The 24,176-nt window shown below is 50.8% G+C and overlaps 1 long non-coding RNA gene across 3 annotated transcripts in view; it reads left to right on the top strand.

Moving 5' to 3' along the window:
• Positions 1-23,784, top strand: part of LOC135449435 (uncharacterized) — a 45,673-nt gene extending 21,889 nt beyond the window's left edge. For 2 of the 3 annotated variants that reach the window (XR_010440739.1, XR_010440741.1), the window contains exons 3-5: positions 9,632-9,911; positions 15,412-15,726; positions 23,713-23,784. This is a non-coding gene — a long non-coding RNA (uncharacterized LOC135449435). Of the gene's footprint in view, positions 1-7,013; positions 7,130-9,631; positions 9,912-15,411; positions 15,727-23,712 lie in introns of all 3 variants that reach the window. The other variant, XR_010440740.1, reaches the window with a different exon arrangement.
• Positions 23,785-24,176: the final 392 nt, after the last annotated feature.

Raw genomic sequence — 24,176 nt, 5'->3', positions numbered from 1 at the left:
TCGTGTACTGAAGGAAAATGAGCACTGTGTGTGCGTGGGGAGAATGGGGGTGAGGTGAAATTGCCTGCTTACAGGTGATACTTCACCATATTGCTCTTGTGGTGCAGGACAGGTCTGCACAGGAATGTGATGCCATGGGCCCCTGTCCCCAAAGAGGAGCTGTAGAGTGTTTGTCCAGCTCCAAGTGCTCCTTGATAGGCAGCAAGTTTGGATCATGATCCTCTACCTTGCAGTCCCTGATTTTTCTAGTCCTGATCTTCAGTTTGCAACAGTGAATAAAGCCAAGATAGCATCACTTTCTACCCCTGCTGCCAGCAGGTTCTACACACCTCATGCAGGAGATTGCCAATTGGGCAGAGGCATTTCAGGGGCATTTCAGGTTTCTAAGGCTTGGGAAGTAGTGTGTGAAAGCACCCCCTCACCCCTAAGACAGCAAACCATCTTTACCATTGTACAATTTCTTGCAGTTGGAGGGATTTGTCAGTGGGTTCCTATTCCAGACAGGTTTTTAAAAAGTTTCTCTGCCTCTTGTGAAATCCTCTGACCCCAGCCATGGGGACTCCCCTTGCATGTGCAGGGTAGATGGATGCACAGGCTTTGCCATCAGAACCTGAGGTAATGGGGCTGGTACTCACTGCCTGCTTTCCCCATGGCTGTCCTCAGCATTACTGACATCAAAACTGACCAATGATGCCTTTCCTTCTCCCTTTGCCTTTTCTTTTTTTTTTTTTTTTTCCTTCTGAAGAGGCTTTAAGAGTGTGTCCCTTCCACAGGTCTCCTCTCCACCACCTCACCTCCCTGCCTGCCCTCAATTGAAGACAGCTGCCAGGAAATATTTCTGCTGTTTAGCTGAAGTGAAAACACATGGAGGTGGTGGTGGGGGGAAGAAGGGCGCTGTTTATAACGTAATTAGTGTCATTTTGTGAAACTTGGGTTGAGGTGGGGAGAGGGGGGTGTTGAACATGGCGATGCATCTGTGCACAGGGCGAGACCCCCAGAGATGAGAGCTGAAGGGAAGAACTCAGTGAGCACAGGCACGTTTATCTCAGGTATCCAAACCACGGAGGCTGAGCAGGTGCCCTCTGCCCAGGGATGGTATTGGGCATGAGGGATTTCTGAGGGGAGGCAGGAATGCCCAGGGATGATGGTGGGGCTGAGGGGTGTCTGTGAGACAGGCAGGAATGCCCGGGGGTGATGGTGGGGTTGAGGGGGGTCTGTGAGGACAGGCAGGAATGCTTGGGGATAGTCGTGGGGCTGAGGGGGGTCTGTGAGGGCAGGCAGGAATATCCAGGTTTGGCAGTGGAGCTGCGGGGTCTTTGAGGAAAGGTGGCAATGTCCAGGGATGGCAGTGGGGCTGAGGGGGTCTGTGAGGACAGGCAGGAATGTCCAGTGATGGCAGTGGGGTTGAGGGGGTCTGTGAGGACAGGCAGCAGGAATGCCTGGCAATGATGGCGGTGGGGCTGAGGGGCTCTGTGAGGACAGGCAGGAATGCCCGGGGGTGATGGTGGGGCTGAGGGGCTCTGTGAGGACAGGCAGGAATGCCCAGGGATGGCAGTGGGGCTGAGGGGCTCTGTGAGGACAGGCAGGAATGCCCGGGGATGATGGTGGGGCTGAGGGGCTCTGTGAGGACAGGCAGGGATGGCGGTGGGGCTGAGGGGGGTCTGTGAGGGCAGGCAGGAATGCCCGGGGGTGATGGTGGGGCTGAGGGGGTCTGTGAGGACAGGCAGGAATGCCCGGCAATGATGGCAGTGGGGCTGAGGGGGGTCTGTGAAGACAGGCAGGGATGCCCAGGGATGGCAGTGGGGCTGAGGGGCTCTGTGAGGACAGGCAGGAATGCCCGGGGGTGATGGTGGGGCTGAGGGGGGTCTGTGAGGACAGGCAGGGATGCCCGGCAATGATGGCAGTGGGGCTGAGGGGGTCTGTGAGGACAGGCAGGGATGCCCGGCAATGATGGCAGTGGGGCTGAGGGGGGGTCTGTGAGGACAGGCAGGAATGCCCGGCAATGATGGCAGGGCAGAGAGATCTCTGAAGGAAGGCGGGAACTGCCCGTGGTACAGCCAGTTCCAGCCGGTTCCGGCGGCTCAGCCCACCCCCTCAGACCCGCTGGTGTGACACCTTGGGCAGAGTGAGGTAAGGACGGGGGAAATGCTGGAAAATAGAAATGAGGGGGGAAAGAAGTGATGAACAGCCTAGAGGGGACCAGGGGGATGAGGAGAAGGTGGGGGTCCTACCCCGTCCCACCTGCGGAGATGCCGTGCTGGGGCAGGTACGAGCCCCCCGGGTTTCTCCTCGTCCTGCTGAGGTGAGGATTGGAGTGAGTCTGTGGGTGACAGCTGGGCACCTCCAACCCGACACAACCTGGGTTTGGGTCACATCATTTATGCGAGGAGAAGGTGGTAAACGAGTCTGGAAATGTAAGTTTCATCTGTATGGCTCAAGTGGCAGACCCTGAGATCTGAGGGGTCAGCTCAAGCCCTGCGGACCCCACTGCTGGGTCCACACAGAGCTTTCAGTTCCGTTTTCTCATTGCAAGGGAAGCATTTGGGTGGGTTTTCAGTTTCAGAGTACTAGATGCTGTGATGACAACACAGGTTTCTCTTATCATGTAAGAAACCCTGTAATGTGCTCATTTTCTGGGGCAAGAAGGTGTTTTGTCTAAGCAAGGAGCAAGAAAAGTTGCTTTGGCACTTGAAACTGATAATATGTATTTTGTGAGACAATCAGTTTTGACTATAGGATAGATTTGATAGATTTGTGCAAAGTTAAATTGAGATAACATGATTTTATGGCAATTGTGATGTAAACTGAGACACAGCTCTGTCAGGAAAGGTATCCCTCCCTCTGGTATATTGTAGAATTGCGTGTAGTTCATGACTGTGCAGATTAGTTGGTTTAGGGCTAAAAGGGGATGTTGAGGACTACTTCTTTGGATCATTCATTGTGGTTTTGTCCCTGTGAGGCTGGGAGCATGAGGCAGCTTGATGGACTGATTTGCTGCTCACACAGAAAAAAAATATTTAACTGCTTAGTGTCTGGCTTCAAATTGAAAGAAGAGAGATCTAGATTGGGAAGAAATTCTTAGAGGGGGATGAGGCACAGGTTGTCCAGAGCATCTGTGGCTGCCCCATCCCTGGAAGTGTTCAAAGCCAAGTTGGACAGAGGTTGAAGCAACCAGATCTAGTGGAAGGTGTCCCTGCTCATGAGAGGGGGTTGGAATGAGCTGATCTTTAGGGTCCCTTCCACTCTGAATCATTCTGGGGTTTGTTCTGTTATTCTGTGCACTTTCCAGCACCGCTCCCCCACAACAACCCTTGCGTGGTTCTTTGGAAGGGTAGCCCCAAGAAATCTGCCAGATGGGAGTACTTAGGAAATTGATTCCCTGGTGGAAGGAGGCTTTGATCTCCAGCAGGTGCTTCTCAGCACGGTGGGGTGGGAGTGGAAAAACCTGCAAAGTGGGCTCTGTCTAGGTGGAGGCAGAGCAAGAAGAGGGAGCTGGTGACCCTGGCATGTGGTAGACAAGAGCTTGCCATTAACAGACTGATAAATATACTTGCTGTTGGGATCATACCATTCCCAGAAACTACACACAATTTGCATGAATAGAGGGGGTGGGATCTCCAGAGTGGCCATTTTCAGTGGGATTTTTAGTGGCTCTTGCCAGCAATGGTGGTGAGGACTCTCATTTATTCTGAGCCATGTCTGACATAGACACAGCAGTGCAGCCAGGCAATATGCTTTTGTCAAAAAACAATATTTAATTTTTCATTCTTTCTTTCTGCATTTGGGCTTTTCTTTTCATCGAAGCCATCGCTATTTTCCTTCGTTTTTCCAAAGGCAGCAAACAAACAAGGCTTCAAAGTGAAACAAGCCTGAGTTTTATTTTCCCTCAGGAAACTTGTTTTCCTTATTTTCAGAAACCAGTTCTCATAAGTCCCTGCTGCTGGGCCTCCCAGTCCCGTGCAAGGGGAGCATCAAAGGGGACAGGGCCTTGTGGGAGCTGTTTGCAACCTGAGTGTTTGGTGTTGCAGTCTTCATACTTTGCAAAATGCCAGTTTTTGGGGAAAATTGCCTGAATTTGACTTGGGTCCTACTGTGTAGCTGCCTGGTCCTCCAGACTTTTACTTTTTTTTTATCCAATGGAGCAATGAGCATCAGCCCTGGAGCTCTCTTGCACACCTGCAGTTATTGCTCATAGTTTAACATGTCAGTTCTTCTGCATATGTTATTTTTTTCACATCTGCTTCTGCACACATTATTTGATTTACTCCACAGAGGAATCCAAGGACTTGGCCACAGCAGCACAGGAGTCAAAGGCAGAGCCTGTTAGGACCACAGTGTCCCTCGTGAAGTCAGCCAGGAAAACATTGCATGCCTGCAAATATCCCAGGCAAACAGAGGGTGGTTTAGAGAGGTGTGGGCAGGGAAGTGAAACCAAAACAAACTGTTCCTTTCCAGCCACACACCGGCTCTGTCTTTGCAAGTGTGGACTCCGTGCAGTTGTTTGGGCCTGAGCTGAAGTGCCTGTGAAGTGCAGCCACTCAGATTTGATGGTGGTTTACACTTGTTTGCCAAATGTGTGTCCCTGCAAGAGGTTCTGGGAGGTGGAGACTCAGGAGACAGAGCCCCTGAAAACATGGAGGAGCTTGGGAAGGGCACAGAGTCATTGCAGTGGAATAGTTGTTCTTCTATCACCTTCAAAGCATCAAGAGTGAGGGAGGCTTACTCACTGGTGTCCCTAAGGGCTTCTCAGGTCACCCTCAGCACCTCTCACTGCCTTTCCCTGGATGACACATGGCACGTGTGCCTTGGAGCCGTGAGTTGAACATAAACAGGCTTTTGAGTGATGTCCTGGTTGACAGGAGCCTCTCCAGGCCTGGAGGAGGATGTCTTCGTGGGCACCATGAGATTCAGGACTTGCAAAGTAATCAAACTTTGCCTTGAAACTCCTTGTTACTGGCTGTTTATTCATTTATTTCTTTCTTTGACCCTTGTCAGCAATTTATCTTAAGGCAGCTCAGAGTGGCCTTGTTTCCCTGAGGAGGAAAGGGAGGAATACTCCAAGAATGAAAAGCATTCATTGATCACCAAAGGCCACCAAGCAATAGAATGGCAGAGATGGGAAAGACACCAAGGTGTCTATCATCAGGCCATGTGAATTATATGTGATATATATTATATATATATCAGCCCTAGAATTACATGTGCCTTGCAACAAAAACACTTAAAGGACAAAAAATGCCACAGTGACTGAGAGAAAGCCACAGACTGTCTACCTGAGGCCACCCTCTTATGCAGCCAGTGGGCACTTCCCCTGCTGTTTCCTTGCAAGTGCTCAGCCCCTGGATTGCTCCTGCCTGTGGGATACAGCTTGTGTCTCAGTGTGGAGCAGCTCCCCACTGGAGTGTGGAGCAGTGCAGCTCAGGCCCTGCTCCCAGCCACGTCTGGGGGCTGCTCAAGGCCCTTGCCACCTTGCCTCAGTGGTGCCTCCCAAAGCCAATGGCAGCTCAGGCTCGCTGCTGTCAGTGCAGGATTTTAACACCTTGTGGCTGTCAGCGGTGCTGGTGCCCCATGCACAGCGTGCCACTGGCTGTAACCTAAGCCAGCCTTGAACGTATCCCTGATTCTGTCCTGGCAGGGGACCTGAGAATCCAAATCCAAAGGCAGCATGGCGTTTGCGTCCTTAAAGCTGTGTTTGATGTGGGGTAGTGTTAAACAGGTTGACCAAGCCGAAGGGAGAGAGTCACCCTTGGAAAAGACAACCTGAAAGGATTTTCCCAGTTCTGAGTCTGGCAGTTATAAAGCTGCTGCAGCTGTCAGATAGGCTTCTAGGAAAAATAACAGGACAGCAGGGCAGAGCTGACAGCTGAACTGCTACAGGTGACAAAAAACCATGCTGTCTCACCAGGGACTGAAGTGACCATTAGCTTCTCATAGGGTGTAAAAAATCAAATTGCATGCCGGAGTATGCTTTGGACAAAGCTGATCTGGGACCTGAGTGTGCTGGGATATTTGCTGGTGAGTGCAATTGGATTTTCCATCTGGAAGGCATGACTGTCTGGCCTAGAAGCCAATTTAAAGAACAAATTAGATCTGGCTGTTTGTCAGAGTCTCCTCCTCGAAATGCAATAAGGCCAGGGTGGTTATATAATGTAAACCATTCTTGGTAGTTTAGTGGTCCTGAAACAACAAACAAGCCAAGGAGGGAAAAACTGGTTTGTAGAATTCAAAGCCAAAGGAGTTCAGCTGAGGAATTCAGTCCACATGATCCAGCAGAGATGTGTGCTGCTATTCCTGTATGTCTTGAAAGGAAACTGCCACCAGATCCTCTGCTATTTTCTGTCCACAGGACCCTACTGATAGGCGTGATATTTCAGCCCCTGTGCTAAAGCCCCGTGCTCCAAATATGCAGGGACAGTTGTGTGCAGGGCCAAGCACTGCTCCCAGCTCCTTCCTCACCAACACATATCCGAGCCCTCAGGAAAGGCAAACCTCTGTGATAAACATGGTTGTGGTGGATTTGCCCTGATCCACTGCAAAATCCATTGACACAGGCACTTCAGGAAGAATTTCTTCACCTACAGGGTTTCCAATCACTGGAAGGGGCTGCCCAGGGAGGTGGTGGAGTCACCATTCCTGGAGGTTTTCAAGGAATGTCTGAGTGTGTCCCTTGGTGCTGTGGTTTTGTTGGCAAAGAGGTGATTGGACAAAGGTTACACTCCATAATCTTGGAGGTCTTTTCCGACCTAAATTGTTCTGTGATTTGCAAGGTGTGTGGTAGGCAGCAGTCCCTGCTCACAAGGGGTTCCATGCTGTCTCCTCTCCTCTTAAAGCAGAGAAGTTTATTTTAATCACTGCATTGGTAGCAGCATCTGGCCAAATTAAAGAAAAATATTTTTTGAGCCACCATTTGAGACTGGTGTCCTTCAAGGGCCACTGCAAGGGTCTGTTTACTACTTAGTACTGATCTAGTAATTATCTATACTTTACTTCCTGCTGTTTGCAATCATCAACAGGCCTCTCAAACTTGAAGAAGGTACAAAGCATGCACGTGAAGTGGACAGCACTGATTTATTGAGGAGAAAGAGGAAGAATGTTGCAGGGCATCAAGATGAGGTTTCAGATGCCTGAGGTAAAAAAGGAGTGCTTGGCTCAGCCATGTGGACAGTGAGTTTGGTAGTGGGATGACCCAGATCTCCCCTCTTTTCACTGGGGCCTATAAAACAGATTCCCTTTTTCTGGACTGGCATAAATCTAGAGTGACTGAACTCATGCTGAGCTGGCACAAGACCTAAGTGGCAAAGACTAAGGAAGCTAAAAAGAGCTTTTTTCCATTGACTTTAATGAGTCCCAAAAGGAGAAGGATTGGACCCTTTCTCTTAAAACAAGTTTGTTGGCACTCAGCTTTAGACATGCCCTTTGGGCATGATGGAGATGCCACATCTTGGAATACTGCAGCCATCGTGTGAATTGGTCTTGCCTTTGGGATAGAAATGCATCTTTCCCCCTGTGATGCTGCTAAAAGGAGGCAGAGCCCCCAGTGGCAGCTAAAAACCCAGCAAGCTGGAAGAGACTCCGGAGATGGCTGAAGGTTTACTGGTAGAGCTGCTTTTAACAAAGCAGGGTAATTACCCTGCCAGGGAGGATTTACATCGGGTGCTATGAAAGCAGCGGTGGTGGGAGGGAAAACTCTGCCGTGGAGCCATGCTGCTCCCTGACACCATCCATCTGCTCCACCTTGCTTGCCTCTCCCTCACACTGACAGAAACAGCAATGGGGGAACAGAAAAACTCCCAGCAGCTTGCAGGGCCCTTGGGAGGAAAGGTCAGCACACACTCACACAAATGGGACACCGGGGCAGAAAGATTTAGGGTTTTTTTTTCCTTTCCTGGTCCTGGACCTTCCCAGTCCTCAGCTGCTCTATATCCCAGAGGCAGCATCTGCCACTGAGCCAATGTGTGGGCAAGGTGTAGGGCTCCCAGAGTGTCCTGTGTGTCCCAAGCAGCCTGTTCTCAAAAGGCAAGCAGAGTGGAAACCTCCCATGCCAGGGACTCTGAAGGACCAAGGGGTCCTGCTCTGATGTGGAGTCTTGATGTAATGGCTCAAATTTGGACAATATTTAGAAATTACACAGTGTTAACTGTGTGCAGGAGTGACCCCTGGGGGGCAGAGGGCACGGGTGAGGGCTCTGCCCTGCACAGGGGAGCAGTGGTGCTATAGAGGGACATCAGCAGTGCTCCTTGTCTCCTGGCTTTCCTCTGGAGGAATTTCCAGGGAAATTGAACCCGACTCCGCTCCATTAGCCACTCACCTCTCATCCTCTGGGCCTGCCTTTTGCATTACGGTGGAGCAGAGCTGCCTTGCACGCTGCTGTCAGGCTCTGAAGCAGCTTTGATAAAAGACCAAGTGCTGGAATGAGAGGAAGTATTCACCTAAAGTTGTTTTCAATTTCCTGAGCTTGCTATATCCATTCTCCTTCTCTTCTGGATTCCCAAACAATCAGTCTTCTGGGGGAGCCTTGCTTCATTACTTTTGCTTCCCCCAGTGCAGTTGTCACTTAGCCTGGGTTTCCCACTCCTCCCAGCTCTGATTCATTAACTTCAAAGTTCATACAAAGCTGCTGTGGGTTCATCCTGGCTGCTTGAGCAGGGATGCTCGCCTGCCCTGGCACTGCAGGGTTTGGTTTTCCTGGAGAGAGCTGTGACACAGCTCTGCCTCCCTCCCCCGTGCATGTGGCACCTGGCTGGCCCTGGGCTGGACCCAAATTTTGGGGTTTCTGGCTCTGTCTCAGGCTCACCCCATAGGGTGTTCACCCTACATCTATGGACTGGTTGTCCTGGGGTGGCAGCTTGAGCCTGGTCTGCACCTGCCAAAGCTGAAGAGAAAGGGTTTCCTTAGTGATGTGTGTGGAAATAGATAGTGGAGGATTACCAGGAGCCCTCTGCCTGGCAGAGGTGAGGGGGAGCCTGCAGCAGGGTGGGCTTTGGGTGGATGGAACAGCCCCGCTGTGCAGTGAGGCTGAAGGCACTCAGCAGTAGCTTTTCACTAAACTGTTTAATGGTAAATCTAAATGCAAATCAGTGCTCTGGCTTATCAGCCCCACGTGTGCCAAGGCACTGTGGTGAGCACCACGGTGTGCAAGTAACTAACTGAGCATACAGTGCCTGAGATTGCCTGTAATAGAGGGAGGTTTTCTGCTCAGCAAGGGGCCGAGGGAGTTGCTGTTGGGAACAGAGGAGCTTTTCCTCAGAGCCCCAGCCTTGGGATGGAGAATGTTGTGCCCTGATGGTTTCATGCATGAAAACCTCACCTTTCTTTTTCCACCTGGATGAGAAGGTTTTGAGTGTTCGGTCTAAGAGCCTCTTTGCTACAGCTAAAGCTTTGTACTGCTCCAGCTGTGCTGTGAGCCTGTAGCAATGTTCTGCACCAGGGATTTCCCAGGTTCACCAAAACAAAGAATTTCCAAAGCAGCTCTCCCAGTGTAGGCACAGCTCTGCCATGAGCAAAACCCACCTCCCACAGGCTGCTGTGGGAATTCTTAGCCTTGCAGGGAATAGTGCCACAGGGATGGAGGCTTTTTCTTGTCTTATTTGTAGCAATGTTGTTCTTAATTTAACTTCTCTTTCCCACCCAGGCTCTGCAGGAACCAAGATAACAGTAAAAAACAGCCTAGCAGAGATGACCATCTCTGCAGACTCCACTGGCACCGAAAATTAAAAATCAGCTCCAAACAAGAAAGAAAAAGCCCAGCAACAAACAAAAAACCAAACAACTGCTGCAAAGAAATCAAACTTCTTCCTGTGAAATGCTTCTTGGCCGTGCAGGGCTTCTGCTGTGAGAACAAAGTTCCTCCATGAAGAAGGGTGCAGAGCCTGGTTTGCTCAGAGCCGTTTCCCTCATCATCTGAACAAAAGGTGAGAGGTTAGTTGGAAACACAAGGACAAGCGTGGGCAGTTTAACTGTGAGTCCACCACTTGCTGTCCCCTGCTTTGCTCCAGCAGAGCCTTCCCTCCGCGGGGTGTGTGAGAGGTGGGGCGGCCCCAGACTGTGCACAACCTGTGCCTGCTCCTTGCTCTCCTGGAAGCTCTGACACAGCCTCTGCGGGAGCTGCTGGACGTGGCTCAGCTCTGCCTGGCTGTTCTCACACAGCTTGGGGACAGGTTCCCAGCACTGCAGCTGCACAAAGCCCCTTTGGCTTGGCTGGGACGGAGGCAACAACCAGCTCAGGCATTTTAGGGTCATGAAAATATAAAAGCCTAACCAGATACTGCTAACTTTGCTTCTTGCTTGCTTCCTTTGCTGCTGCCAGTGCTAGGAGTTCATATTGTGCAGTGAGCCCCTTTGTTTAGGAGGAGACCAAGTGATTGAAAACAGCCATGATATTACTATGCATGGACAGTATATTTTTTCCATGTATTTTCATAACGCTTTTCCCAAAGGATCAAATGTGTCTTTATTCTAGAACTCCACAATGGGTTAGAGCAGCTCCTCGGGCGGGAATTGTTCTGCTCCATAGGCCACTTAAAGCTTGCTATAAACAAATACCAAATTAGGTAGGTAATACTCAATATTCCTGACCTTGCTTGCAAAGTATGTGTAACTGCATCTCAGAGAGACAAGGGTGTGGAGATACCCATTGTGAACCTGAGGTTAAAGATGACAAAATACTTGTTATGGGGTTATGGGGTTTTTTCTGTTTTAGTTTTTGGAGTTGTTTGTTGGCTTTAGTTTTATTTTAATACAAAGAGAGGGTATGTGTATGTGTAAAACTGCATTTCCCACAAAAGAAATGCAGGGAAGCTTTGATCTCAGACCTCTATTGTACCTTAGGCATCTCTGGTACCTAAGCCAAAGTGTATCTAGTTGAGAATGGAGTTTCACAATACTGCCATGAGATATGTTTTTAAGTATGCATGTGCATGCTTGCCTTTTGTCCCGAGTTAACACTGTGTAATTTTCTAAAACTTGTCTAAATTTGAGCCATGACATCAAGACTCCACATCAGAGCAGGACCCCTTGGTCCTTCAGAGTCCCTGGCATGGGAGGTTTCCACTCTGCTTGCCTTTTGAGAACAGGCTGCTTGGGACACACAGGACACTCTGGGAGCCCTACACCTTGCCTGCACATTGGCTCAGTGGCAGATGCTGCCTCTGGGATATAGAGCAGCTGAGGACTGGGAAGGTCCAGGACCAGGAAAGATTAAAAAAAACCCCTGAATCTCTCTGCCCCGGTGTCCCATTTGTGTGAGTGTGTGCTGACCTTTCCTCGCAAGGGCCCTGCAAGCTGCTGGGAGTTTTTCTGTTCCCCCATTGCTGTTTCTGTCAGGCAACATCCCCCCCTGAGATGTTCCACTCTCGCTGCCTTGCCTCGGAGGGATGTGGCTGTGCTGCCTCAGCCCCTTGCAGTGCTCCATCTGAGCAGCATTTTGCACAGGGATGGTCTGCAGACCATGTACTTCCACTTGCAAGAGTCCTTCCCACCCCCTTGGTTTGTTACCCTCCTTCCTCCTCTCTTCTCTGCTCAGAAAACATCTGTTTCCAGATGTTGTTCTCGAGCCTAATAAATGCAGGGAAAGGCCTTGAGTTAATGTATTTACAATAGCTGGAGATGTCGGCTGCTGGTTAATGGCTGCTTCCAGCACACCAAGCCCCCCGTGTTTCCTGCAGGGGGAGGGGGAAAGCAGAACAACAGAAAGAGAACTGGGGTGGGGTTTTTCTCCCTGGTAAATGGTCTGAAAAGGGGAAGATTAGTGGCAGGGCAGAGCACATGGCATTGCCAGGCAGCTGGCTTCAACTTCCAGTTGGTGACAGGAAGGACACTATTTTTTAATAGAAGGTTGTCTTTAAGTGATGGAAGGTGAGCAAAGCCTGCTGCTGTTCTCTATCCCTTTACAGGTGAAGGCCTGTTGTAGATACCTGGCTGGCTTGAACTGTGCTCATAGAAGCAAGAACCTCATCCATGCCCAGCTCTATCCATTTCTGGCCTGTGGCATGGAGTGGTTCATGCCCACAGCACCTGCCTTGGGTCAGAGAAGGTTTATGGTCTATGGCAATGAGAGCACATTGTGCCACGTGAGGAATCCCCACATACTGTGAGCACCGTGTGTCTGTTGCAGAGCAGTGCTGGGCAAGCTCTGTGGGTGCTTTGCCCACATACACACGTCCCTGAGAAGGACAAAGGGCCTGTGCCAGCTCGAGACTGACCAAGCTGGAATCTTCCACACCTGCTTGTAACTGATCAATTGACCCAGTGCCATGGGCTAAATTTGAAACTTTTTCATTGTACAGAGGAGTTTTAGCTGCTTTGGGAAATTATATGAGTTCTGTTTGGTCCAATTCTTAACATGTTTGTGCTGAGGTCCTTAAACATCCTGGAAGAGTGTTGGAAGCAATGGAAGTGTGTGGTTCCTGTCCTTGTAGGGAATATCATCAACCTCCCCGAGGAAAGAGGGATACAGCCTCAAGCTCAGCATATGCAGGGCTTTCTGAGAGTTACCAGTCAGTGAAATTACTCCTGATTGCAAGTGAGTATTTGTTTCTACTCCACCAACTTTGAGAGTCAGGAACTTGCAGGAGGACTGGTTTGAGGCCAGCGCTCACCTCCTCTCATAGCATTGAGAGAGCTGCAGTGTGGGCTGTGCTCAGCCCAAGGAGTGCTGAGATGATTCCACATGCCAGGCCTGTCTCTGGAGGCAGCTTTTTGGTTGAGCAGTGCTGCAGACTCGACATGCACAGCTGGCTCAGGTTTGGGGCTAAATTAGTCCATCTCTATTGGCATGGGATGACAGGGCTCCGTAATATCTCATGGATATAAAAATTATCCTCCTGCACATCTGCAGCTAAGGCTCCTGCGTGAAACCCGTGTGGGTGCAGCTCCCCAGCCTGCAGCAGCTATGACATACCCTCCAAATGAGCTGATCAGCTGGAGAGGGGCTGGGGGGAGGCAGGAAAAGGCACTTACAGAGCCATTCAGGCGATGCTCGTGTCTGCACTGCAGGATCTGTATCAAAAACCAGGCAAAAGAGCAGAGAGCTGTCCCCAGCCAGTGGGGGGAAAGAGATGTAGACACCCAGCAGATTTCCATATTTAGCTTAGAGGGTGGGTTTTTGTGATTTCAGTGCTTAGGTTGGTATAAAGGGGGGAGAGACAGACAGCCTTAGGTGAAACTTTGTATAACACAGGCAGGTAGCTGCAGTCTTAATAGTTCAACCCCATCTTTAGATAGGGTACTGCAGCACCCTTTAGGACACTCAGCACCAGCTGCTATCTGGTATTTTCCTGGGAAGATCTCTGCTTCTCAAACGCTGTATCATCAGCCTCTAGGCATTTCCCTTTCATTTCTCTCTGTCTACTTATTTGCTGTGATTGCAGGTGGTATCTTGGGTAACTCCCATGGAGCCAGGGCCTCAAAGACTTCTTTTCCTTTTGTAAAGAAGCAGGCTGCAAACACAGGGGGTAGGAGACCAGGGTGGCTACACCTCCTGAACGAATAGACACCCTTTGTGTGCCAGGTCTGTGGGTTACACATCTCTGCCCCGCTCATATGAAAAGCTGTTGAAAGGCTGCAGCCATCAGAGGGGTGTTTTCCCTGCGTGCCGGAACAGCAACGCAAATTTGAGCAGTGAGATGACAAGAAAACCCACTAAAAGAAATAAAGAAAGGATTTCCTGCCTCGCAGACGCTAAAACCCCACTTTGGGAAGTGAGTGGCTGTGAAAGGCATGAGGCCATCCAAAGAATTGGGGCTGTGTGCTACCGGGCCCTCTGAGGGTTTGTCTGGTGCAGAAACAGCTCGTGCTTGCGTTAACCTGCTCCCAGAGGGTCTGGCTCTTCCAGCCCCCTGAAACAGAGACCAGGCCAGAGATGAATATGAGTTTTCTCTGCCAGTTCATTTCCAGCACAGACTGCACGCAAAATCTTCATTTAAAATGTGTAAATGACAGCAGAAGACCCACAAGGGAGCCAGATTTTAAGAGACCAATTTGCTGCCTGGCTTTTAATGACTGTGCACCACGGTGAGCTCTGTGCTGCCTCGCTGCTGAGCGTGCTCAAGGAGAGGATGAAAGAACGGACAGACAGACAGGCAGGGGCTCAGCAGAGCCTGCATGTCACCCCGGAGGATAAAATATTGTATGTTATGCTCAGAAAAACTGGGAGAGGTGGCCCTCCCTTGCTGCTGCAGAACAGAAGGAGGCTTTGTTTCCCAGACGCATGGCTCGGAGCTGCCCTACGGCACGTTTTGGGGAGACTGCTCCTTGCCAAAGGGGGATTGTCTGTCTGTCTGTCTGTCTGGTGCCCCGTGCCTGGTGGGACACGCGGCTGATGGGAAGTTCTGCTTCACTAGAGGGCCTCAGCAGATTGGTTCCTCTGAGCACCCTTGGCATGTTGTACCCCCAGGTCAGGCCCCAGATGTTCCCCCCTTGCACTGCAGCCTGCCTGGGGCGTTTCTCCCTGCTGCCCTTCGCTTGTTCCTTGCAGAGCCCTCAGCTGCCGGCTCTTGTTTCCAGATGTTTCCCTCTGCTTCTCGCCCTGCCTGGCCGCTCTCCTCAAAATACCGGGGTCCAAATGCCCCAGTGCCGGTGCCCGGGGGCTGCCCCAGGATCTGCGTGGGGGACGCCACAGCCCCTTTGTGCCATCCCATAAAGCGCTGCCGGCTGCCTGGAGGAGAGGAAGACGCGGGCTGGTGTGAGCCCAGCCTCTGCTTTACAATCTCTTTCCTGCCACTATAAATAACCTCGGCGAGAGTCACTTCAAAGGGACGGGCTGGCGGCGGAGAGGTGGTTTGGGGACCGAGCGGGACAGGGGCGTCCCACTGCCCGATCCCACCCCGGCGCTTTGCATAAATAAATAAATCATGCGGCAAGGGAGAGGTGGAGAGAGAGGGCGAGCAGAGGAGGTTACTTTGGGAAGCCGCGCAGCTCGCTCATCCCAGCCCCGTAGTTCGGAGGGAGTGTGTCATGTTACAGGGGAGCCGCGATCAGCCAGAGCACAGCGTCGCCGGAGCAGCTGAGAATTACCTCTCTCTAATGGGGACTTTCATGTGCGAGCTCCTGGCCAGTCTGCGAAGGAACTGAAACTGACAGCTTAGAAAGAATCAAAAACTTACCAGCGAACCAAAAGACTGAAATACAGGAGGAAAAAAAATAATATCTCGATCAGATTATTTTTTCCCCCCTTCGCACTCTTTGCTGCAGTTGGATCCCTTTTTTCTGCACCCCTTTTATGTGTGTGTGGTTTGTTTTTATTTTTTAAAGACACCCCCCCTCCATCCACTTTTGTCATTATTGCTGTCACTTGTGATTTGCTGGCGCTGGGATTCCCTCCGACGTTCTTTTTCTTTTATGCCTTCTGGATTGCGCGTCTTGGAGTAGGAGCGAAGCTGTATTTATTCTATTTATTTATTTATTGTTTCTCAGGACAGGGAGGGAATGTTGGAGGAGAAGAGCTGGAAAGGCGTCGACGAAGCAGCTTTTGACAGGGGGTGTGTGGCTCCCCCCCGGAGCGGCGATGGGGAGCGGTGCTGCCGCCTCCCTCTGCTGCTGGGCTCGGGGCTGCCCGGCGTGTCCCTGCTCTCTCTGGTGCTCAGCCTCCTGCTGTACTTTCGCACCTCCGAGCTGCAGTCCCGCGTGTCCCACTTGGAAGCAGACAGACCCACACAGCTCCCTGCCTGGCTCTCGGCAGACCAAATGGAGACGGCTATTTTGGGAAGAGTTGACCAACTGCTCAATGAGGTCAGTGTTCTTGCATTTTGCATGTATAGGTTGTAGTAGTATAGGTTTAGGCATATGCATGCTTGCATAGGCACGTTATTATCCATTTTCCCCCCCTTCCTTAAAAGTGTATCTCTGCAGGAGTGATGCTGCTGCTAGGTTGAATTCCCTGTTCCTTCAGGTCCCTCCCACCTCTCAAACTTGCTTGGCGTTTACTTCTCTCAGCCCATGCTGTAGCTGAAGCACTTTGCAAAGAGGAAAAACCTCATCCCTTACCCTGCTGGGGTGGCAAAACCCCCCAGCCCTTCTCTTCAGGAGTCTTGCACGCTGAAAGAGTTAGAATTAGAGGTTAAACCTGGGCATTCAGCCTGGGTTTGAGCCCCAGAAGGGGGACAGGCAAGGCATGTCACAGCCAGCCTGGCTATGGGAAGAGGTAATTGCAAGCACCCCAGTGTTGTGATGGGCTGGTATTGCTGCTGTACCAGACCTAATTCCTTCCACAGCTCCTGGCTCAGACAAATGAGACACACTGGTGTTGCCAGGATGGTTTCTGGTACTGCCAGGGCATCAATGCAGAGCATATGGCTGTGCTATACTCATTTGAGTCCCATCCAAACTCCACTGGACACTGTGGGCTCTCCTCTGGTGATGGGGGAATGCTGCTACTGGTTTCAGCAGGTCAATAAAGAGAGCCCAAAAGCGCAGATTATTGTTGCTGACACCTTTTACTTTGCTGTGTTGATGCTGCTGGGGGCTGTCTGTGTTCCTCTGCTCTGGCTGCAATGAGTATTCCTTGCCTTGTTGGGCTTTGAAGTGCTGTTGACATGTGTCAGGGAGCAGATGGTGGCTCATGTCTCTGAACTCTCCAGACAGGTCCCACTGACCTGTTCCCACAGCTCTAGGAGAGGCTTGGGGGTGAAATTCAGGGCTGCAGCCATTTCCACCCACCTCTCCTTTTCTCTGTTTGCTCCAGCTTTGGCTTGAGTCATGCTGGAGAGATCCCTGGGGCTAGCCCAAAAACTGTTTGCAGCTGAAAAAAATCTCTTTTGGGCTGCTGCTGCCAGATGAGGTGAGGAATGGGATGATCAGAGTGCTGACTACTGAGACCTGCCTTGGGCACTGCTGCCTGGCACCTGGGGTGACCTGGAGCCCCTCCTGCTTTCTAGGAGCAGTGAAAGTCTCTGGTGAGGAGTTCAAACTTACAGCTGACAGGCTCAGCTTCTGTTTATGGGTCTTGTGAGAGCAGTCCCTGGCTCTGCTGGGCTGTGCAGCCAAAAGCTGTGAATCTGGAGCTAGCAAACACTGCAGGAGCTGGAGGATACGGTTTTGAGCTGCCTCTCTGGATGAGGAATAAGGGAAACACAGGGTCCATGGGGCAATATCCTACTTTAAAAAGGGGTCTGGGGAGGCAGCAGCATTGTGAGTGATTGGATCTGTGCCCTGTGGCTGCACTCTGATGCAGGGACTCCTTCCCTGCCACCAGGCAGGGGATGGTGCAGCATTCCCTCAGCTGCTGCTGGGCAGTTGAAGTTTATCTGTGTGGAGATTTGAGAAGTGCCTCCCGGGAATGGTGCCTGGGGCCGGATGGCCCAGTGTGCTGCTGGCAGCGACACCTTTACACCTTTTTATAGCTCGGCTTAGCGAGGAAACGGGGGTCTCGTGATGCCCGTGTGCCCAGCAGCACCCCGGTTTCCTGAGCAGCCCCTCCTGTGCCCCTGGGGGTGCCCACAGTCCCCGCTGCAGCCCATGTGGGAGTAGGACAGGAACTACAGCTTGAGGGGCCAGCACTTGCTCCTGAGTGCCACCAGTGTCACCAGCTCCATCGTGGAGCTTCAGCTTCAAAAAGAGCTTGGAGGAAAGTGCTGGAGGCTGTGGAGGAGGAAGGATGGAGGAGGACACCCTTGCCAGCTGTGCTGCCCACCTGTGCTAAGCATCTGAGCTGCACACTCAGCACAGGCACTGGCATGGACCACCAGCTCGAGGCCCAGGGCACGGGGCTGCTGGTGACAGATGAAAAGGAAAGAAAAATCCTTCTGGTCCTCTTTTCATTATGTCAGAAGTGGGGCCCAGGACTGACTGAGGGGTCAAGGATGGAGGAAAACAAGGTAGGCAAAGGGAACAGGGAAAGGATGGGAGGAAAAAAAGTAAGTAAGCAAAATAAGTCATGCTGACCGTGAGTAGGGGAGAGGGGCTGCAGATGGGTTTGCTGTGATGGACGTGAAAGTGGGAAATTCATCTCCCCCTGCTCAGACCCTCTCATTGCCACATCCTCATCGTTTCCTGGTGTTTCAACCTTAATGGGTTTCACAGCTGCCAGCTCGGTGAATCCATCACAAAACAAACCAGCAATGCTTTAAAGGAACCCCAGCTTTAGAAAAAGCTGATCAGAGGTGGGAGGGAAGGCACAGCACGCTTCTAGCTCTGGTGGCTGTGAACGTGAGCTGGAGGGATGTGAATAAGTAAAATCTGTGAGGGCTGATAGAGGAGTTCTAAGGTTGTGCTCCAAACCTGTACTGCTCTGAGCTGGAGTGTGTAAAGCCCTCCAGTCTGGGCCATGAGTGTGCCCAGGTGTGCCCTGGGTGTTCCCAAGGCTCTGCAGGGGACACCATACAGATTGCAAAGTGCAAATTGCCAAAGTCCTTTCAGAGGCCTTTCTTCTAGACATGCAAAAATGAAGCAAAGTGGCAGGGAGAGGAGCTGAGGTGGTTTGCCTAAGATGTTAATTTTAAGGCAGCTGGTGGGGATGTTTTCTCCATCTCAGAGCCTGGTTTTCGAGCACTGGTGGCTGCCTGTGGCAGAGTTTCCATCTCAGTTCAGGAGGAGTGAGGAGAGGGCGGCAGATGCTTTCCCAAAGCAGCCTGACCAGTGCTTCGTGTGCTACTGTGTAAACCTCTGCCTGGTGTAGGCGAGTGCCACCAGGGAATTTCCTACCAGACGTAAATTGACTAGGTTTTCTTGTAAAAACATCTGTGCAGAATGGGCCAGAAGCAGGTAGTACAGGGAGAACTTGAACTCCATGTAGGAATTCGAATTCCTCTGCATTTATGAGACATCATAAAATCATACAAATAAACTCACTACTGGCATTTGCAAGAGAGGCAGAGCTTTCCAAAGAAGAAAACAAGCTCCTTTCCCATGCTGGGTAACACTTGGTGCTATTTCACTTGCCAGAAACTCATCAGGGTGGAGAACGGGATGGATTCAGTGCTGTTGCTAGGAAAGAGAAATGCCAGAATTTGTGAGTTTGTAGAGATAGAAATGTGTATGTGTGATGTAGCAGCAGGTTACCCTGTGCACCCTGGGGGAAGATCAGCTGCCCCTCAGCCTTCTCAGGGGCTTGTGTCGAAGGTGCTTGTTGTGGTTTCAGCGACTCTTAAGGGATTCAGGAATGTGCCTGTGAATGGGGAGGGAGCACTGATCCTCACTGCTTTCCCAGTAGTCTCATTTCCCTGGAACTCTTTCCTTGTGCAAGCAAAGCAGGGACCCCAGGCAACTCTTTCCCTCCTGAACTGAAGCGTTTTCCCCCCTCATTTTATTCTGTATCTCAGAGCACACTGCACATTTGTTTCTTGGGGTCTGCCAGCTTGCTTAAGCATCCCCTGCTTACATCTTTAGCTTAGTGTTCTTTGCCCCACAGTCAGGGGATCTGTTTTTTTCTTTCAGCTTCTCTGGTAGCTGAGTTCCATTTCCTTTCAGCTGCTTGCAATCCCTGTACCTAGGTGGTGTTATTGCCAAGCTTTTTGCTCCATCTGGGAGGACTCCCTGCTCTCTTTTGCTTTGTGCCACATGATCCCAGGAGCTGGGCCTTTAAGAAAAAACGGGGAAATTGGAGGTAAAACAATAAGAGTTAACAAAACCACCCACCCCTGAAATCCTCCTGATGGTTGTAATAGATTATCTATTTAAAATGTGTTTCTCTTAGCTGTTGGAGATAGTGGTGGGAAATGATTTCACCTCCCCGGGTGACTGCAAACAACTGGGAATGCTAAAGAGCTATTAATCTGCCCCCTTTGAAGGAGTGCCCTCCCTCTCACCTAATCTCAAGTGCCCATCCGAAATCGACAGGCACTGCAAGGTTTAGGAGGCCGCAGCCTAATGACACTTTACTGTCAGAAGTGGCCTTGCTGTGGCTGCTCCGTCCGCCCCTGTCAGCCCTGTCCTGTCACACCTGTGGTGAGTTAACCAAACCCACGGGAAAAGCCCGTGCTGACTTCAGTGCCCATTCCCTGCAGGTGTTTCAGCGTGACCCTCCTGGCCTTGCCCTCTCACAGAAGGGATTTTCCCTTTTCTCTCACTCAGCAGCGTGCCATGGCTCCTGAATCCTCAGAGCTGCAGGCAGGGCTGGTCAGCTGTGGCCCCAGTGCTGCAAAGGCTTCTTTCAGCCACTTGCCCTGCTGCAGGGGAAGATGCAGCTGTTATGTCACTGGATAACGTGACAGACAGAGCAGGCTCTGCTGACAAAGCAATCCCCTCCATGGGAGGTGTTTCCAGCCTTTCTGGAAGGCAGCCTGTTGCTGCTCTTGATGTTACATGCTCCAGGTATCCCTCAGGTGAAGAAAATCCCCCAGATCCCAGGAAGGAGATTGCAAACACTGGATTCCCAGAGCCGATCCTCTTTTTAAATTTTGCTTACAGAAGCCAACCTTGCCCTAAAATTGAATGCTTTTCCATTGCCTGGGAATGAAGGTTTTCTCTTGGAAATGACATTTTTGGAGGGAAGTACATTTGGTTTGCTCTCCTGAACAAAGCCAGCTTCTTGTGTTGCACCAGGCAATATTTTGCACAATGGAAACGAGGGAAGCAGAAAAGGCTGGGGGGTTTGTTTTGTTTTCCCATCTCCACCCAAAGTTGAATTGAGGTCTCCCAGAGCCAAGGATTTTTTCTGTGGCAGTGTTTGTTTAATAGACTGTGCAGGAGAATGAACACCAGGCGCTCCTTAAATCCCTGGTAGGTTTTGCCTCCCACTAAAGGGGAGCAGTCCCATGGCACCACTGCCCTCCCCAGGGATGTGCAGAGCTTGGCTTTGGGGACACAGGGTGGGCAGAATGCCAAATACTGGTAGGTGATGGCAGATGCATGTGTGCGAGTCTTGGTGAGGGACACAGGGGATGGGGAGAATGCCCAAATGCTGGTGAGGAGCGATGGCTAGCATGCTCAGTGTGCAGATGTGCAGAGCTCTTGGGCTTGAGGGAGACACAGGGGATGGGGCAGAATGCCCAAATGCTGGTGAGTGAGTGATGGCAGCATGCTCGTGGTGTGCAGAGCTCTTGGGCTTGAGGGAGACATGAGGGATGGGGCAGAATGCCCAAATGCTGGTAAGGGAGTGATGGCAGCATGCTCGTGGTGTGCAGAGCTGTGCAGAGCTCATGGGCTTGAGGGAGACATGAGGGATGGGGCAGAATGTCCAAATGCTGGTAAGGGAGTGATGGCAGCATGCTCGTGGTGTGCAGAGCTCTTGGGCTTGAGGGAGACACAGGGAATGGGGCAGAATGCCCAAATGCTGGTGAGGGAGTGATGGCAGCATGCTCATGGTGTGCAGAGCTGTGCAGAGCTCATGGGCTTGAGGGGGACACAAGGGATAGGGGAGAATGCCCAAATGCTGGTGAGTGAGTGATGGCAGCATGCTCATGGTGTGCAGAGCTCTTGGGCTTGAGGGAGACACAGGGGATGGGGAGAATGCCCAAATACTGGTGAGGGAGTGATGGCAGCATGCTCATGGTGTGCAGAGCTCTTGGGCTTGAGGGAGACACAGGGGATGGGGCAGAATGCCCAAATGCTGGTGAGGGAGTGATGGCAGCATGCTCATGGTGTGCAGAGCTCTTGGGCTTGAGGGAGACACAGGGGATGGGGCAGAATGCCCAAATGCTGGTGAGGGAGTGATGGCAGCATGCTCATGGTCACAGGGCTGTGCTCCAGCCTGCCCAGCAGCACCAGCACCTCCCTCCCCAGGGGCCCCTGTCCTTGGAAAGGCTATTTCAGTTGTCCCAGGTCTTTCCACTGCCTTGACCCTGCAGATAAAGCCTCAGGGAAATGTTATCAGCCCTGTTCCGTTCCCAGTCCTGCTGGGTCATCACTTCCCTGTCCAGTTGTGCTGCTCCTCTCTTTGTAAGCCTGCATAGCAGCTCAGCCAAGGCTTCTGAGGCACAGCCTAACTCAGCCATTCCCCCTTACAGCCCCTCCAGTGCCTCTGGCCTTGGTGGGGCAGGGATCTGTTCCATGTTTCCTTGCAGATTTGTGTGCTCTAAAGGCCCCTGCTGCATGCAGGGTGTTTGGACCCTTGCTGGCTAGGAAATGGCTTTCTGCTCCTGCCATTGCAAACCACCATCCCTTCCTTGTCTGAGCCCGATTCCAAACATGGGAGCACCACCCAAGTGTGGCAGTGTGGGGTTGGAGATGTTTTGGTTGGCACATGTGTGGATGGGAATGGGGCTGTGTGTGTCCGCATAGCAGGGTGAGTATCCAAATGAAGGCTCTGCTCTCCTGCTTGTGCCTATGTTATGTTTGACCACTAGCAGTCAGAAGCCAGAGCAGAGCTGTGCCATCTGGGCTGGCAGCAGGATGGGAACGTGCCCAAATGCAGAAATTCACAGAATATCTGTGCTTTTAACTGAGAAGGTAAACACCAATGAAATGCTCTATGGGAACTGGCAATTTTCCTTGCCTGAAACCCTCTCCTCACCCTGCTATCAAATAAACTTGCTATCAAAACATTTCAATCTACCATGCAAAATAAAGCTCTGAAAATATTTAATTTCTAGTCAGTCACAGCAACCATTACTCTTTTGACTTGCAGTGAAGAAGCCAATCCTTTCAAAGTGAAAAATGGAAATACTCCAGCCAGTTCTGCCTTCCTTCATCCCAGGCGGAAACAAGTTGATTTACTTTTATCCTCTCTAAAAGAGTTTTTCCCCAAACTGATGTCTTCTTGCAGGAAGATGCTCAATTACTTGTGAAAATAAAGCAATTTCTATATGATCTTGGGCACAGGCTTCTGATGTGTCCTATGTAAGGCTATTTCTTTTGAAATATTGACCCACTTGTGAAGTAGTTCAAAAAATAGGAAGGTTCAATGGGGATGGGAAGTTAGGAGGGAAGAGAGAGTGATTCCAGAGCTTAGGAACCCCAGCAGCTCAGTGGTCTCAAATCATTAACCAAGTGTGGTTTGCAGGCATTAATGAATAACCTATTTGGATTGATTTGCATTTTCTTCACTAATTACAGCTATTTTATAAAGTCTGTGAGGGGTGGTGAGGATGCTACCCCTGAAGCACATTTTTCTCAGGACATGGGTTAATTTTGTTGATGTTCCCAGTGAGGGAAGATGCAGTGACCTCAGGTGGATTTTATTTGCCCTTCAGGAGATGCACAGATGGGCCCAGAGAGCAGGAGACTGGCATGCCGGCACCATTAGAAATCCAAACTCATAAATGAAATCAACATTCTGACAAAATTCCACCTTGTGGAAGCTCCTGATAGGTTTGTTGTGCTTTGCCCTTGGGGGAAAAATTAATTTTCACAGAGTCTGAAGATTTCAGAGGATGCTGTTGATGTTTTCAGTTCATCTTCAGCCACAGTCTTGCAGCGGGACCCTTCTGTCATCCAGGTGTCTCCAGGATCATCAGGAATGTGCTGCAGGGTGGAAGAGGACCTGCTTCAGATCTTCATTTTCTGCCCACTGAGTGGGTCTTGTGAGAAACGTGGCTTTGTCACAAGGACACAATCACCAATTTATTTGCCACTGCTGGCTCTTGGTTTTGTAATGCCTGTCAGGGGGACCACATTTGGAGGCCATTGCGAAACTCCCTCAGCCTGCTTTCAATCAAACCCCGCATTTCTAGTTAAGGGCTATGAACTTTATTGCCTTTCTTCATTCCCAAACTGCTCTGCCCTGTCTCTCCCATCTCTACTTGGGCAGCATCCCCTCCCAGTTCCATTTTTTTCGAGAATTTGAGGCTTTGGTTTCAATGGTATAAACTAATCCTTTTTCTGTTTTTCCTCTCTTGGCAGAAGTTAAAGTTCCACTTGCCAAGACATCGAGAAGTTCGGGACACACACCAGCGATGCAACTGCCCGGCAGGTAGGGGTCTGGGACAGCTGGCACTGGGCAAAGTGACCAAAACTTTTTTGTTTTTGCATTTAATGGAAGGGTTTTTAATGCAGTCTCCTGTGTGAATGCAAAGTTACGTGTACTTGCATAACAGTTTGCTCAAATACAGGAAAATGATGTGGAGATGTGGGCAACAAGTCTGGTGCCAACATCTGACAGGAGCAGCAGGAAAAGGGGTAGAGATCCAGATGGATGTCTAAAAGAGAAGGACATATCTGGACGGCCACTGTTCTCACTGATTTTAGATAGCAGTGTTGAATTGTGCAGAGAGGCTCTTGGGGAGTGCATCTTTCTTGCCTGATTTTGGAAGATTTAGGACATGTAGGCTAGATCCAGCACCAAAGCTGAATTTTGGTGAGCCAAA

The sequence above is a fragment of the Zonotrichia leucophrys genome, chromosome 6 (assembly GCF_028769735.1).
Source record: "Zonotrichia leucophrys gambelii isolate GWCS_2022_RI chromosome 6, RI_Zleu_2.0, whole genome shotgun sequence".
In the NCBI taxonomy this organism is placed as follows: Eukaryota; Metazoa; Chordata; class Aves; order Passeriformes; family Passerellidae; genus Zonotrichia; species Zonotrichia leucophrys.
This window is presented reverse-complemented; position numbering and strand designations above follow the sequence as displayed.